At 47.0% G+C, this 15,546-nt stretch overlaps 1 protein-coding gene across 1 annotated transcript in view; it reads left to right on the top strand.

The window, feature by feature from the left end:
* The window catches only part of CACNA1D (calcium voltage-gated channel subunit alpha1 D), a 321,680-nt gene that overhangs the window by 199,290 nt on the left and 106,844 nt on the right, over window positions 1–15,546 (top strand). The gene's annotated exons all lie outside the window — the stretch shown is intronic.

Below are 15,546 nucleotides of genomic sequence, written 5' to 3'. Positions count from 1 at the left end.
CAATAAACAAAAAATAAAATTGGCAAAAGCCTTGAACAGATACTTTGCAAAAGAATATATACAAATAGCCAGTGTACATGTAAAGATGTTTAATATTATTAATCATCTGGGACATGCAAGCTAAAATTGCAGTGAAATTCTACTACATATGTAGAATAGTAGAGTAGCTAAAATCAAAAAGACAGTATCAAGTGTTGACAAGAGTATAGAGCAACTGATAATGCTCAAATGTTGCTCATAGAAACAAAATGGTACAACCACTTTGGAAAAGCTTGTCAAGTTCTCATAAAGTTAAACATATATTTACCATATGGCTCCGCAGTTCCATTCCTAGTTGTTTACTGAAGAGAAATGAAAGCCTTCTGTCCACAAAATGACTTGTATGTCAGCATTCATAGAGCATTGTTCATAGTAGCTTCAAATTGGAAAACCCCAAAGGTCTATCAGCAGGTAAAATAGATAATCAAATTGTGGTATCCAAGTCAAACTTTGGAATACCATTCAGCAGTAAAAGTAGAATGAAGTACTAGGACAACATTATCAATGATGCTTAGAAACATTTTGCTGAGGGAAAGAAGCTAGGTACAAAGCAGAACACATGGTGAAGTTCTGGAAGAGGCAAAGTTAGTCTATAATGTAGAAATCAGGTCACTGATTCTCTAGGGTGGGAAGAGGAAGAGTTTACTGAGAGACCTTTCTGGGAGGTGTTATAAATGTTCTTTATCTTAATTGGGGTGTTTTTTACATGGTGTCAACCTTAGCCAAACCATCAACTTAAATCGTGTGCATTTTATTGTTCGTGACTTGTGTCATGATAAAATTGATTTTAAAATACCATTAAAATAGATTTAAAAGAGTTTTCTGCTTCTGGTTGAGGTGGAGTAACAAATACCAGATTTACCCTACCCTCGCATGTGAAACAACAACAAAACCCAAAACACAATATATGTAAAACAACGGTTTTCAGTACACTGGACGTCAGGCAGTGAAGGGCAGTGATCCCTAAGAACCAGGAAATAAACTAAATAAGCTCCATAATTGTTCCAGTTTACTGGCTTAAGAGAATTCTTGGGCCACGGCACAAGGAGGGGGAACCCAGGCAGAGCCCTGTCGTCCCCCTGGGTTTAGAAGATGAAGCTAAGAGTCTGCAAAAACGAAGGTGGCTAAAGTATGCAGGACAGAGTACTGGAGAGGAGAAAATTTCATAGAAAGAGAACTCCAGAAGTTCCCCCTTAAGTATTCAGCAGAGTACTTTTCAGCACATGTGTGTGAGGAAGCTGGGGAAAGAATATTTGAATGGATTAGAAAGGATGGTGTTCAGTGCTGGCATAGGGCCAGGAATATTGCCTGTTCCCACCAGCCGGACTGGAAAAACTCACAATTCACAGGACGTTGGGTAGAGTACTCAGAAAAGATTTGCCTCAGTAGTGGAATTACTAGTCCTAGACTAAGTAGTGTTCCAGATTGACCTAACAGATTATTAAAGCAAGACCTGAAATGATCAATCAGTTTAGTCCAAGTTCCTTAACTGCATCCCAGAGCAAAGCAACTGGCATATTTGTAGGAATACAAAAATATCTACAATCCAACAAGATAAAACTTTAGATGTCTGGGATTCAGAAGTCAGTAGGCTTGCAAAGAAGCAGATAAACATGACCCATAATTAGAAGATTTAATCAATCAGTTGAAACCAACCCAGAACTCATTCAGATGTTAGAATTAGAAGAAAAGGACATGAAAGAGTCATTATAACTATATTCCATGTGTTCAAAATGTTAAGCAGAGACATGGAAGATGCAAAAAAGAAAAAAAAAAAAAACAAACTAAAAACGTCAAGATCCCAGGAATAAATCTAACGAAAGATGTACAAGATCGTGTCTACACAAAACTTTGCTGAAGGGAATTAAAGAAGACCTCAAAAAATGGAAGGATTGGAACACTCAATTTATTAGGATGTCAGAAGACAGGTAGTATTAAGAAAAGGAGGTTTTTTTTGTCATGAGAAGAAAGGAAGAGAATATGGGGCAGATACAAGTTTGGTTTGATCGTAGGAAGCTAGGAGTGTTCCTGCCTGATTCCTAGCTTCTCTGAAGCAGGGGGCAGGGTTAACTGCTGGCGGCAAGGGGGTGGGTGGCAGAGTCCTGTCTGGAGAGTCAGGGAGGTTCAAGATGGTGGTTACAGGGAGTTGGGGAGTGAGTGGACCAGAGAACTGACGTAGATGATAGGTAGCATGGAGGTCCTTTTTGAAGTTGGCGATGACGAATCCATATTGATGTCAGTCTATCGCATCGTATGACTTTTCTGTAGCCACGTTTGACTGCTCTTACCCAGGTATGGAGAAAGGGAGTATCTGAGGTCATCTGGGGTGAGGGTTTTGCTCTCTCTGTATAGTAAAAGGATGCAAGAGAGTTTAGGGTAGCAGCAAGAACATCACTAAATGGTTTACTGATGGATCATGAAATCTAAGGTAGATTAGGAGGGAAGGGGAAGCCTAACAGACTGAGAGAAAATGGGGGCGGTCAGTGGACTGGATGTTCCGAAGAGGTTAGTATTGTTTATAGTGGGAGGAGTGAGACAAGTCAACTGATCTGAGAGGAGGTTGTGGTCAGAGAGCAGAAAGCTTGAATTCATGATTAGGGGTGGTAAAATTTGGGGATCAATAGTCATGGAGATTAATATGTCAAGGGATTGAAAAGCCAGGTGTTGGCAGGGTCAACCAAGGGCTACTGGAGTCCCCCAGGAAGATGGTAGGACTTGGGATGGGGAGGAAGGCTGGGAGCTGGGAGCCTAAGACTTCAGTCTAGGGGGCAAGTAGGAGACAACACGGAGGAAGGGGAGAAGGTCACATAGCCTACTGGCACTTCCTGAAAGGAGTAGGGTTTTTTGTTTATTTGATTTTTATAGCAGGATGAGGGAGTATTGGTCTAGATGTGAAGAGGAACAGAAAAGCAAGGAGGCTGTCAATCCGAGGTAGGTGGGGTCTGGAAGGGCTACAAGGGAAGCAAAGCAGTAAGCTTGAGGATGACCCAGGTTTCCATCAAAGCAAGGAGAAGGGGGGGGGTCCCTTTGAAAAGGTTGAGGATACAGGAGATTGTACCCTCTGGAGCAGCAATTCCAGAGTGAAGAGTGAGAGGAGACTGAGTCCGTGATGGGGAAGTTCAGAGGACCTGAGGATGACGACGCACTGGGCGATGGGGACTGGGCCTTGGACATGTGCCTTGCGCTTTGCTCAGTGACTGCCGGCATCAGTGAAGAGAGCTGAGGCTTAGTGGTGGTGAGGTCTAACGATGGGGCAGGGTCCTCAGCTAACGGAGACCCTGCTCACTTGGTCTGGGGCGATGTTGTCCAGCCCCTGTGGTCTGGGCTTACCTGGCCTGAGATATGTGCCAGAAGCTTCAGTCTCTGCAGACAGAGCCTGGGGGTGCTGGTAACTCCAGCGGGTGTATCCACAGCCGAGGGTTGTGGCAGTGCTGTGGCTGGGATCCCTGAGTGCTGCCCCGCCTGAGGTGGCTCCTTTGGCCCAGGGGATTCCTAGTTGCTGTGGTTATTGGTTTCCACATGTCGTAGTGGGAAGAGCTCAAGTTCAGAGGTCAGAGTCCTGGCACCACATTTCCTGACGACGTGACTTTCATCAGTATACTTCACTTCTCCAAGTCAGGGTCTTCTCGCTCCTAAAGTTGACGGCCCCATTGCCATGTAGTTTTTCTTTTCTTTTTTTAAATGTTTATTTATTTATTTATTTTTGGCTGTGTTGGGTCTGCGGGCTCTAGAGCACAGGCTCAGTAGCTGTGGTGCACGGGCTTAGTTGCTCCGCGGCATGTTGGATCTTCCCAGACCAGGGCTCAAACCCGTGTCCCCTGCATTGGCAGGCAGATTCTTAGCCACTGTGCCACCAGGGAAATCCCCATGTGGTTTCTCTTACAAGGCTGTCCTGAGAACCACGGAGAGAAATGGATGGGAAGGGACCTTGTAAACTGTAAAGACTTTTGCAGATGTGAGGTGTGGTCAGCATTGGCTGTTCCTGTGAATAAGGAACAAGGCTGTTCCTGTGAATTTGAAAAGCCTTCTTGTTTGCAGTCTGAATATTCACGTGCCAGCTGTTGTCTCCAGGACCCCGCCTCTTTCCAGGACCTGGAGTGGCACTTGAAGACCTAACCTAATTTCTCTAAGTCTGATTGTCATAAGAGTTTGTTTTGGATTCAGGGATAAAATATTAATCCACTCAGAACTAGATCATTCCCTTGAAATTCTGCTTAAAATAAATCTTGGTTTAAGTTTTCTGCCAGCACCTTCAGAGCCTCCAAGCATTTGGGGCTTTTCAGCTTCTGAGTCTGGGAGGCTTTCTAATCCAGTGGGTGATGGCACACCGCCTGCCCAGAGGTGTGCTCTTCCCAGAGGCCTACCTGTCCTTGAATCATATGCCGGTACTTACAGATAGGCTTACGGAGACATATGGAGGAGCTCCAGGGCACTCCCTGTGTGCACGCCAGCACCTGCACCCTCTCCCCTCCGGCTCTCAGTCAAGTGTACTTGAGCACAATCTGTACCGACCCCTGTGCCCTGGGAGAGCAGTGGAGGGCTGGCAGGTCAGAGAGGGCTCTCCTGAGGAAGCCGGACTCAGGTGGGGTGTTGAAGGAAGGGCGTTTGTAAGGATGTCAAGATAGGAGGATGCATCCCAGACCCCAGAAGCAGCGAGGGGAGCAGGGCCTGGTGGGGCCCACACTTCAGGAGCCAGTGAGTTGGCCAGTGGGGCCGACGAGGTGCTGTGTGCTGTCTGGGAGTCGTGGGGCAGAAGGAAGTGCCTGGTGACGGAGGCGGGGTTTTGTCTTTAGTTCATGGGAGCTGTGGAGGCGTTTGAGCGGCAAGGTGATGGAGGCGGGCCGGGCCTGGAAGGTAAAGCTGTGCCTCTCTGGGCCGAGCAGAGTGAGGAGAGCTCTGGGGCTGGGGGCTGTGGCAGAGGGAGCGGGGTGTGAGGAGGTGGGAGTTCCGGCTGGGGTGGGAATGAAGGAGAACTCGTGGAAGATGGTTGAGGGTCAGCATCTCTCAGATGAGGAGAGAGCTGCGGATTTGTCAGCTCTGGGGTATGGATCACGTGAGGGAATTTTTCTTTATTACTTATTGTTGTTAATATGTCAGTTATATACAGATCTATGCCCGGCGCTGAGCTAGGTGCCTATATAAAGTTTATTTCATTCAATCTTCTCAGCTACTTTAGTTGCTGTGTCTTTTGCCTCAGTTTTACAGATGAGGGAAGCAATGCTCAGAGAGGGTTTGTTTTTCTCAAAGTCACACAGCTAGTAAGGAAGGAATTCCGGGTAAGCTAGGGATGAAATCTGGATCTGCTCAACTCCAGAGCCCAGGCTGCTTTCTCATCAGTTGGAAGCTCTTTCTGTGTGTGATGAGGGGGTGCCCCTGGGGGATCCCATCTATCAGACTGGCTCTGTGCTGATACATCCTGAGCTGTTCCATTCTTCATGCTCTGCCAGTTTCTTTCTCTTCCTCCAAATTAATTACTCAAAGTAAAGGGGAATTGTGGAATATGGAGACTTCAGAGAAATTGGGGGTTTTTACCTCTTAAAACTCCTGTGAACAAGTCCCAGTCTATCTCAAGAGGCCCTTTGGGATTCTGTTACTGGGGCGGGGGGGCGGGAATCTCTCTGAGTCCCTGAGTCTCCCCTATAATAGGATGCTCTTCCCTTGTTCTCAAGTAAGTCTGATGGTTCAGAAAGGGCACTTCACCCATCCTGTCCTTCAAGGAGAAGCTCCTCAGAGGGAGGACCCCATCTCCCTTAGGGCCTCTCTCCAGGTGGTCTGCCTTTGACATGACCAGTGAGAGGGATTTGGGCTGGAATTCCTACAGGGATTGCTTTGAGGACTTCCCAGCTGGTGGGCTCTGTTCCAGCTTTTTCCATGGGCTAGTGTGGCTCATCTGTGGTCAGATCCCCCAGCTGCCCTTTGAATAGGTGGTGCAGCCCTCTGTCCATCTCAGGCTCTTTAACCAGGCCCTTAGCAGCGAACTGTTTTGGTGCAGAAGCAGGACAGGGCCTGGGCTCGCTGGTCTCTTCCCACATGTTAACTTTGAATGGTTCTGCCACCCTCCCAAATCAGACTTCAGATACACAATTTTCTAATTTTTCTTTAAAAACCAGAATCTGACAAGTCTAGTGGGGTGTGGTTCTCAGACGACTTCTTAAGGAGCAGTATTTGAAGCCGTCATGAGAAGATGTGATATAGTTGGCAGGGCTCACTTGATTGATACACTTCACTTGGAGAAAGTGATGTGAGGCAAGAGGCCCATGTTTTTGAAGAACACGTCTTAAAACATGTTTTTTAGAAAACAGGTTGAAACAAGAAGTCTGTAACTTTTAGCATACAACCCGGATTCTTATCATTTGGGGAAATGTCTTTGGTAGCCATGGAAACTAACTCTTCAAAGAAAGAACAGCTCTTCTGTCCTCAGACAAGGGGATGTGGTGAAAGGAAAGTGTATTTCATTCTAAGAGGCTTTTTCTCCATGGATGACTTCTTAGACTTGTCCAGGACTCTGACTGGCTTCGTTTTTGTTTTTTGCTTGTGACAATGACGGGTGCAGTTTTAGGTGATAGAAAGTTACAGGTACGTCCCATGCAGAGCCCACAATCATGTCTTTGACATGATCATCATTAGCGTAAGACCTGAGCCTATGAAACTATATATTTAATTCAGCCTAATCTTATCGAGCAAATACTAATGACCAGGATTTGTGATAAGGAACCAACATCCAAAGATAAGACAGACACAGCCCCTCTGTCACAGAGCTTACAGTCTGGCGTGTAAGAGGGAATATTAAATAACAAATTGCAGGGCAAATTGGAGAACTGTTTTTTTAGGCTGACCCAGCTGAGTGGGGTGGTATTTGGAAGAGTAGTGAGTTGAGCCTCACTTCGGGAACAGCCTGGAGCTGAAAGAGTTCTCCGTGCCTTGGAGAAAATGAGGGAACTTGAGGATGGCCGGAGCACAGGGTTCAAGCCAGGGAGTGGTCAGAAAGGACTGGGAGAGAGAAAAGAAGACTGGACAGATCAGGCATTTGTTCTCTCCGTCCATACCCCCCTTCCTCGTGGGCAGCATAAGTGCCACCCTGTCCCTGAGCTTTGGTGTGTTCAGGCTGCCCTGCTGTCGTTCACAGAAGATAACTCACCCTAGTTATTAAAAGCTAGGAAAACACCTACTTTGAAAATGGTTCATCTTCCCAAAAGACGGCAACTCTTTTCTGTATAAAGCATCTTCACAGACGTTGATGTCAATAAAAGAAGCGAAGGACATGAAAAGGGGAGGATTGCTTTGAGAAAATCTCTTAATATTCCCCAACCGTCACAAACAGAAAAATTAGAAGGCACAGGATCCCTTCGCACAAGGATTCCCCATGGAGTTTGTTTCAGGAATGAGCTCCCAAAGCATAGTCATAATGTAGTTGGGTGATTGGAAGTGCGATTGTTAAACATTTTTCTCGACCTGCTTGCTGTGTAAACAAGGGTCCTCCATTTGCTCTTGTCTCTTTGGCTCGCCGGTGGTTCTCCTTCACTTCTTGGTGGCCAGTGCCTAACTTCCGTTAAAGAGTGCTGTCATCCATTAGCCCTCTTCCCCTCCGTGGGAGTTACCTGCAAGGGAGCAGATCCTATCGATGGGGTGCTGCAGCCCAAAGCCCTCCCCCCCATTCTGGCCTATTTATTTCATGCAGAGAGAACACATTTGGGCTGCTCCTGGCTTTTTGGGGTTGAGGGAAAACTGGAACAAAGCCAATGATTTTGATGAACTTTGAACTAAACCAGTACCAACAAATTAAAATTTTTTTGTGTGTGAAGCATCACACAGTATTGTTGACTTTTTTTAAATAAAACACCCAATTTCCTCAAACTCAAACTGAACTTATGTGCTTTTCAAAAAATTAAATTTAAGCAAAAATGTTTTTGAACCAAACTGCTCTTTCATCCTGTTTTATTTCCTTTATGTCTGTGTAGGGGAAATAATTTAGGTCTAAAGAAGACTGGCCTCTGCTGATAAAAATCAGTGGCTTATTTCTTCAACTTCCCCCTCCTCTTAGCCTGTTGGTGGGGGGTTTGTTTTCTTTTTTGATGAATTTCTGAGTCTTTTCTATAGAAGTCTGAGTCCTAGTGATTCCGTTGGCCTTGCTCACTGGAGGTTTTTGTGCTTGTTTGTGTTTGTTTTCTCTGTGCGTGTGTGTATAAATTTCAAAGCATTTAGCTTGTCTAAATTTCATTTGTGTGGGTTTGGTTAAAATAAACAGTACTACAACCCAAGAAAAAGCTCCATCTCTAAATCAACATGATTTCCAGTGGCCCATTTATTTTATGGGGCATTTGAGAAATAACAGATTCCAGAGCAGACCGTGCGTCGTCCTTCTGCATCGGTGGCAGTCACGTTTGACCTGCGCTGCCATTTCAGGGCGATGGTTTGCTTCAGGCTAAGTGCTCTCTCTCCAGGAGTGTTGATTGAGCCAGGGCTCCCAGAGCTGGGGATGGCAGGGCCTGTAAACCCTGGTCAGTGTCAGGCTTCGGGGAGCTCTCTGCAGAGCGTGAGGCACATGCCTGGCTCCTGGGTGAGGGGGGAGGTTATGTAGGGGCTCCCGGGAGGGAGGCTGGCTGGTTTTGGGGAGTGAAGGTCAGCATGTGGGGAGATGAGCAGAAAGGGTGCTATCACGTTTCTCTAAGCCCGAGCTGGGGCTCTGGAAGAAAATCAGGATGCAAGGGTAAATGGTGCTTTCTGCCCTGCCCCTCCCTTCCTGGTCCTGACTAGTAAGTGTCCAGCCTACCGTCTTCTGAGCCAGGAGGCGGAGGGATCGGGAATCCTTTGAAAAGAGCCCTGGGTTTGGAGCCTGGTTCAGAGCCCTTTGTCCTGTTTACCCGGCAGGTGACGTGGGAGCAGTAATGTCACCTTGTTGAAGCTGGGTTTGGGCCTTTGTGAGACGGGAGTGAAAATCCTGGTCCTGCCTGTGCCGTAGGAGGCAGTGAGACCTGTGGGCAGCAAATGTAAAGACACTCCGAGGGCTCCAAACACACATCCTGATACCAAAGGGGTTCGCTCCGTTCCTGCCGGGGAAGAGGGCCATGGCCTGATGCGCTCCCCCGCGGGAAACCAAGTCAGCCCCCAGCCGTGCAGATGCAGACCCTCTGGAGCTGCTGGAGGTTGGCTGGGGCCCAGGGCCAACGTGCTCGTGGGTGAGGGGCTGCTCAGGGCGGTGAGGGCTCAGGCTGCGCCTGTCTCGGAGCTTCCACTTGTCCTCTTCTTTGTGTCGCTCCATCTGTGTGAGCCCCGTGGAGGCAGGGAGGGAGCCGGGGGCAGCACCCCTTGTGACCCTTTCTTCTGAATGCTCTCAGCCCTTCTGCTTCTCGGCTGCCAGCACTAAGAGAGGGTTCCAGGCTGCTGCCCAGGGAGAGGAACAGGAAATGAGGAAGGGACCACTTCACAGCAGTTGGGTGTCCTGCATCCCTCTGAGCCATTGAGCCTGGGGAGACTCAAGTTACCGCTATGGTCAGACTCAGCGCAGGGCAAGTGCTGTCTTGAGGGAGGACAGGGTGATGAGGTGGGGCCTGGGGAAGACAGACGGCAAGGTCTTCACCACATCCTGTGCGCCAGTTTCTCCGCCAAGGGCTTAGTCCTTCTACCAAAGGTCCCTGTTGTACCCCTCGAGGGAGTTGCTGCTTCCAAGGCTCCCAGTTCCCATTTCTGGTGGACTTGGACTATTAGAAAAATTTTCCTTCTGTTGTGCTGAAAGCAATCTTCTGAAACGTCCATCCATTCCCTGGGGCACACAGCGGGTCTGCTTCCTCTTTTCCATGGCAGCCCTTCCAGAGGTTGAGGACCAGGGACGTGGCTCTTCTGTGGCATCTCTTTTCCATCTGACCTCCTGTTTGCCCTTCCTCTGCCCTCTGCCCACCCTGCCTTTCTTTCCTGAACACTTAGGCAGGTAATGTTCACCTGGTAGGTGGTGTATCACCTGGCCCTGCAGGAAGGTCCATATTAGCTGAGAAGACAATGGTGGATGTGCCAGACCTAGGGGACCACGTGGAAAGGGTGGAGGTGGAAATGACCAGACTGTAAAATGGAGGGTGGTTGGAGGGGCAACAGTGTCAGGCTTCATAGTTGCTTTTCCAAATGGTATAAGAAAGTTGGGCATTGTATCAGGACCCTGTTATTTTTTTACTCGCATTTTTATTGATGTTAAATCTAGTCCATCACCCAGGGTTTACTGAATACCTTCTGACCTCCTCACCAGATTTCCTCTTTATATGATCTCATCTTCACACAGCACTCCTAGAAAACAAAGGTGATGGTGACTCTCTCTTATCAAACTTCTGTTGGTTCCCCATTGCCCACAGGGAAGCACGTCCCTTAGTTTGGGATTTAAGGCCTTCCTGGACTGACTATAAGCTGATTTCTTTTTTATCCTTATCCATCCCTATGTTTACTCTCTTCCTCCTCGGCCTCCTGTGTGCCCATGTGGAGGTCCTTAGGAGGGTGGATTTAGGAGCTGGAGGGGCTTGTGTGACCAACTTCTCTGACCTCAGTTTCTGTATAATGAGGGTGATGCCATCCTTGCCTCGCCGTTCACACTCTCCAGTGAGGATGACGTGTAAGGAATTGTGCTGGGCTCTGTTAAGGACACCGCTGAGGAGGCTGCAGGGAGAAGGCACGCATGCAGATCCATGGCTGGTGTCAATGAGGAGAGTGCTCTGGTGAGCACAAGGAGGGCAGAGCTCTTTGGCTGGGGTAGCCAGGGAAAGCTGGGTCTCGACAGGTGAGCTGGAATTGAAAGGCGGGAGAAGGCTGCTCAGGTGGACAGAGTTCTGTGGACAAAGGCTCACAGGGTTGGGGAAGCAAAGAGGAGTGTAGCCAAAGTGCAAGGGGTGCATTTATGAGAAGGGGAGATAAAGCTGGAATAGCAGGTCGGGGAAGGCTGGAAGGCCTTGAGTGCCGGGCCAGGGTGTTTGACCTTGATTCCTGAGGGCAGCAGTGAGGAACCCTGAGGCATTCTGAGCAGGACGACACCATGGTGGAGTCCAGGTGTGCAGTGCTGGTGACCAGCCAAGAGGGAGGCAGGCCCTGAGGAAATGCTCCAGCTACAGCCCCTCCAGCTGCCTCGATGGGTGAGGTGTGTGCAGACTGGCCAGTGTGAGACCCTGAGGAGTTGTCAGGTCCAGCTGGCAGGAAGATTCCTCCCTGAGAAATCGCTCCTTACAGGACATAGACCTGGAGGGAATCTAACAAGCTGAGACAGAAACTCTAACCCATAAGCCTGGAAGTGATTAGGGAAAATGGCAGGCTGGTGGTAGAGCCTGTTCCTGATGCTATCCACAGGCTCAGACGCATTCGTTTCAGGCTTCTGGCCAATCCCAGGAACTGTGGGCTTTCTGTCCTGGTGCTTTCTGGCCTCTTTAAGGAGTAGGGCTCGTTTTGTTGTGTGTTACGTCTTTTTGTACCTCATCTCCTGTGTGCCTGCTCGAAGAGGGGCTCTCTTGGAGGAGAGAGATGTGGAAAGAAAGAAATGGACAGCATTGTCCATTCCCACAAGGAGCCTGCAGTCTACCTGGTAAGCGGAAATGAATGTAAAACAACATAAATTTGCATTTGATTAGAGCGGTTACGTTTTCCAAACATTTTAACAAATTTTTTATTTGGAAGTAATTTCAAATATACAGAAAAGTTGCAAGAATAAGAATATCTTAGTAAGCAATCCAGGTACCCTTTACTCCAATTCACTTAATATTCTATTAATATTTTATCTTGCTTGCTTTTTAATTTGTCTATAAGGGGTGTGGACTGGTTTTTTAAACTATTTTTAAATTCCTTACTGTTTTTAGTTATTCGGGGGCTCACATCATCCCAGATTTGGCCCATGAGGTGCTTCTCATGCCCCCGTCATGTTTTGTTTTGTTTTTTAAGCACTTTCTTACTCTCTTAGTCCTGTGTCTACCCTGCCCCAGCCCTGGAATCAGCCATTTCTCCAAAGACTACTGGTCCTTTTAATGGGAAATGGTAATAGAGACCGAGATCTGGGTGCCAGGTATGCTCATAACTACTGGGTGTGGGGGCATCTTTGTTTCTAGATCTTTCCAACGGAGCTAGGAGGTATATGCATTTACATACACATACCTACCTTTATACGTGTAGTCATATGCATACATCTTTAGAAATCATGAGTTCACATCAGTATCCCCCTTGCAGTCCATCCCCAGAGGGCTCTTTCTAATGGTCCCCTTCCCATCTTTCTATATCCGTCCTTCCACAGGGAGAACACTGGCTCCCAAATGCATTTACGCATTAACTCATTGGTGAAATCCTGTAATACGTCTAAAATAGTTTCAGCGTGGTTTCGTCCCTATCACTACACAAAACCAACGTGACTAAAAGGAGTTGAGCATTTGTCTGTGGCTCTGCCCTTACCCCAGTCCTGTCCAGGAGGGAGAGGATGCAGTCAAGTGTTCATAAACTACTTGAGCTAGTTTTGTCTTTCTCCTTCAGGGTGGTTATGGTATTCATGTGAAGTACAGTCAGATTCATTTGTTTCAGTTCACTTCCACTTTAGGGGTATTTTCCCTCCTTCCCGTCCCTGTTGATTTAATTAAAAATTTAGTGTGTAAGCCGTTAACATGATTCTAAAAGTCAAAATTATAGAAAAAGTGTCACTCCTACTTCATCCCCTCAGCTCCCTTTGTCCTCATCCCTTATTTTGTGCTTTATCTTTCAGATACATCCTACAGTAGTGTTTGTTTCCTTATTTCCTCTTCTTTTGCATCCAAAGGGTAGCACAATATATGTGCTTTTTTGTCCAAGCACTTCTTAAAATCCTTTTTCTTTTTTTTTCCCCCTTCTGATCTGGAACAGGTAGGCTTCTATCACATGTGAGTTGTCAGATTTCTAGTCACTTGTGAAAGTCTGACGGTTTCTACCAATAGCTTTGTTAAATTAACTTTTATAATAGTGACTGTTACTTAATCCCTTAGTAATAGGCTTCTAGAATGATAAATTCTTAAGTGAAATGGAAAACTTTTTTTCATCGTCCACTGAGGTTGATAAAGATTCAGTGGACTCAGGTGAGATTTCCTGGGATGCAAGGTTTGTTGTGATGGGAATGAGTTATTTTTCACTGAGCAGATAGTGGTGCAGGGTTGATGGGGCACTTGCTGGCTTATCAGGGTCACTCTGAGCCCACTTTGATCCCATGTGTCCTTTTGTGCTTCCCTCTATTCCGCTGGCATCATGCAGCTTAGAGCCCATTCATAGCGGTTTGCAATTTTTCTCCTTTTGGTACTTGAGAAACCTCCTCCAATTGCCTTTTATTATTCCCAGATTCAACAACTAAATGTTATACATTTGAACTTCACAATTGTACAGTGCTTTGTGATGTTCACAATAGCATCTTATTGAATGTCTGACTTAATCCCTGTGAGACAGGAGAACAGGTAGCATGTCTGTTTTGCAGGTGAAGAAACTGAAGCTCAGAAAAGGCAAGTGACAGAGTGGGGACTAGGGTCCAGGTCTTCTGACTTAGAGCCCAGAGTGGTCTGGGAGGACTGATGGGACAGCTGAGTTTATCACAAAGAGCCCACCTCCCTTCACCTCCGCCCTGTCTCAGAGCCAGCAGACGGAGATTTATGCCTTGTCGATCTCAGTTCTGTCCAAATCAGTAAATGTTACGCACCTGCTAAGTATTAGGCCATTCAGAACTGTCTAAAATCAGTTCAGAGCGTTTATATGAACAGTTTTGTTACATGAACAGTTATAATAGTGATTACTATTTAAAATAAATGGGCTACAAGCCAGGACTTAACAGTGTTTTTTTGTTTTAAACATTTAAATATATATATATATATATTTATTTGTTTGGCTGCATCGAGTCTTAGTTGTGACACGTGGGTTCTTTCGTTGTGGTGTGTGGGATCTTTCGTTGTGGCGTGTGGGCTCTTCGTTGCAGCGTGTGGGCTCCAGAGCATGCGGGCTCAGTAGTTGCAGCGTGCAGGCTCTCTAGTTGTTCACTTTGGCTCTAGAGTGCGTGGGCTTAGTTGCCCTGCGGCATGTGGGATCTTAGTTCCCCGACCAGGGATCGAACCCACATGCGCTGCACTGGAAGGCAGATTCTTAACCACTGAACCATCAGGGAAGTCCCATCGGCAGCGTTTTTTATTCTCAGAAACCTTAGTCACAGTAGGATTTTACCTATGCGCGCTTTGCTGTGTCCCAACAACCAAGAATGTGCAACAGTGATGCAGCTTGTTAGAGAGAGGGGTTTTGTATTTCTAATGTAAAAAAACTTAATGAAATATGATATTAAAGCAAAATCCCCTGTGAAACTTAAGGGTGACTCTTTTGCTATCATAGTAATTTTCTTTTTCAAGAACTCAGATGATATATGTAACCAAAATAAGAATACCCTGTCTGTATATAATCATGTGAATTGAATACTCTCAGTTCAGAGTCAAAATATGCAGAAAGATTTGTGCTGGGATACTTTTGGTAAGCAATAGAATTGAAGGCCCACAGACTTGGTCTTTATAGTGTATTTAAGAGAATAGATTACATGATGCATTTTCATATTGACATGTGACACTCCAAGGCCTCCACTTGTTCAAGAATGAGATTCTGGTTCAGGTGTGACATTTTCAAAGTTCAGATTCATTTGGTGGACCTACCCTGGACTGAGTTATGCATGGCCGGTATCTCAGGAAGCCAAGGCTGAGAAGCCCCACATCATTCTCAGGGTATGGTGAGCAGCAAGATACTGCCTGCAAAGCCCTTTCTATTTTGAGAGGGAAGGTGTTCTCCCCAGGAGGAAAGGTCCTGGGCTGAGAGTGCAGAAAGCTTCTCTGGTCCTTGATAGGCTTCGGCTCCCCACGCAAACCCCCTGGAGTCAGCTCCCCCGCGAGCCGGGCTCGGGATGCCCCACAGCCTTGCCGCCTCGTCACTTGCCAGTGGGTGAAGTGGGACAGACCAGCCCTAACAGAGCCAAGGACAGATCCCAGGGCATCTGAAACCTGGGTGATATGGTTGAAGGACGATGAGGTTGTCCTTTCTCACAGGGCGGGGGGAGAGGGTGGCAGCTTGGTGAGGATTCCGGCTTCTTACCTGAAGCATCAGTGTCACTGGGTGTTCAAGTGTCTATTCAGCCCATCAACAGTCCGGAGTTGGGGGGTGGGGAGAGATAGTAGAGGTTAGCTTTTTAGGTAAGCAGGTCACCTCCCCTTCGTCGCTTGGCTTGGGCTGGGTTGGGTTAATGAGGTCCCTGCAAGGGAGATGTGCTGGCTTTGGGCTGGAAGGAAGGCAGACGTAGAGTCCGTCAGCATTCAGGGGTCTGTGTGTAGACACTGCACTGCCTGTCATCTCATCTGCTTTCTTAGCTGCTTTTTAATCATACTTCCTAAATCCATAACACACACAACTTGGCTCCTGTAACAGTTCACGGTTGGAAACGCAGATGGTTCCTTGTATATGAGAATTGGGTAATCATCCACCTGACCTCCTGACTTGCCTGAGCAAATGTGGGATTCTGTA

The sequence above is a fragment of the Mesoplodon mirus genome (assembly GCF_964341445.2).
Source record: "Mesoplodon mirus genome assembly, chromosome: 12".
NCBI classification, from domain to species: domain Eukaryota; kingdom Metazoa; phylum Chordata; class Mammalia; order Artiodactyla; family Ziphiidae; genus Mesoplodon; species Mesoplodon mirus.
Note: the sequence above shows the minus strand (reverse complement) of the source record. Positions and strands in the feature narration are given on the sequence as shown.